We start from the raw sequence: 1262 nt of genomic DNA on the forward strand, positions 1-1262 counted from the left end.
AAAGTAACATTCCCATAATGTTTGCAAAATGATAAAATGGAATGTTTAGAGCACATTCAGAAATAACGCTTTAGTGGGAACATTATAACGTTCTTAGAACATTTTTGTTGGATGGGTAGTAATCAGTTTTAGAAGAGATCTCAACACCATCTGTAACTGTGCTCAAAATCACAAAGTGATCTCAAAATGAGCAACGTTATCGTGCATTGGTGTAGACGCTAATATTGATATAGTTATCGTTCTTGGTGTGAACGGGCCTTTACTGTATGACTAATGACTCACGATACTTGAATCATAACTGAGAACAAATCAGATGAATAAAGTGCTATATAAACAAATATGATTTGACTTGCTAGTTATGGTTGGTATATAATAAAAAAAAATATCTTACTGAACCCAAACCTTTGAACCCTAGTTTATATTCATGCTTTTGTCCTAAATCAGTAGTCATGTCAGCGTTTCTCAATGAAAGCATCCTGTAAAACACACGGAGGCGGTTCAGCTGGAAGTATTTGATGGAAGTCTGAAGTGAAGAAACGCTCTGACAGACAAACTGACAGGCCTGATTTCTGAATCACACTCCCTGTGCGGTTCTGAGGGAAACCACCACTGCATTTCTGGGTTTCCTTCACACACACAAGCTTCTGACCGACTCTGCTCACACACTTCCATCTACGCACACAAACTACTAAGAAGCGCACAGAAACATTGTGCAAGTTTTCTCTTACACGTACACCATCCCTGACGTCAGTCCGCCCGTCTGTCACACACTTCACAGACCACGACACATACCTGTATTTGCTCAGGATGAGCACCTGATGTCATTCTCACTCACCCTACATATTTCCGGGCCATACCTGTGTGAAGAGGAAGAGGTAAACATCCTGACAGCACAGACAGCACAACTACTTCCTGTTTGGTCTCGACTCAGCCAGAAGCATTATTGGACCTGCAGCAATTGTATATAGTTTGAAAGCTCTTTAACATTTTAAATGTTAATATTATTATTATTTATCATATTTAAAATGTATATGTACTTTTAAATATCTACTTAAAAATTAAAAAAAAAATTTAAATATCATATACAGTATATAGGCTATATCATGTGTACATATATGTGTGTGTGTATATATATATATATAATGTTTGTTTTTATTTTTTATATAGAACTGTTTTAAAATAGACTTAAATGACAATAAAGATATCAGGGACATACGTACATACAGTAGCAATATAATATATTAATGTATTTTGGTTTTTAC

The sequence above is a fragment of the Sinocyclocheilus rhinocerous genome, unplaced genomic scaffold (assembly GCF_001515625.1).
Source record: "Sinocyclocheilus rhinocerous isolate Xijiao unplaced genomic scaffold, SAMN03320098_v1.1 scaffold1878, whole genome shotgun sequence".
NCBI lineage: Eukaryota > Metazoa > Chordata > Actinopteri > Cypriniformes > Cyprinidae > Sinocyclocheilus > Sinocyclocheilus rhinocerous.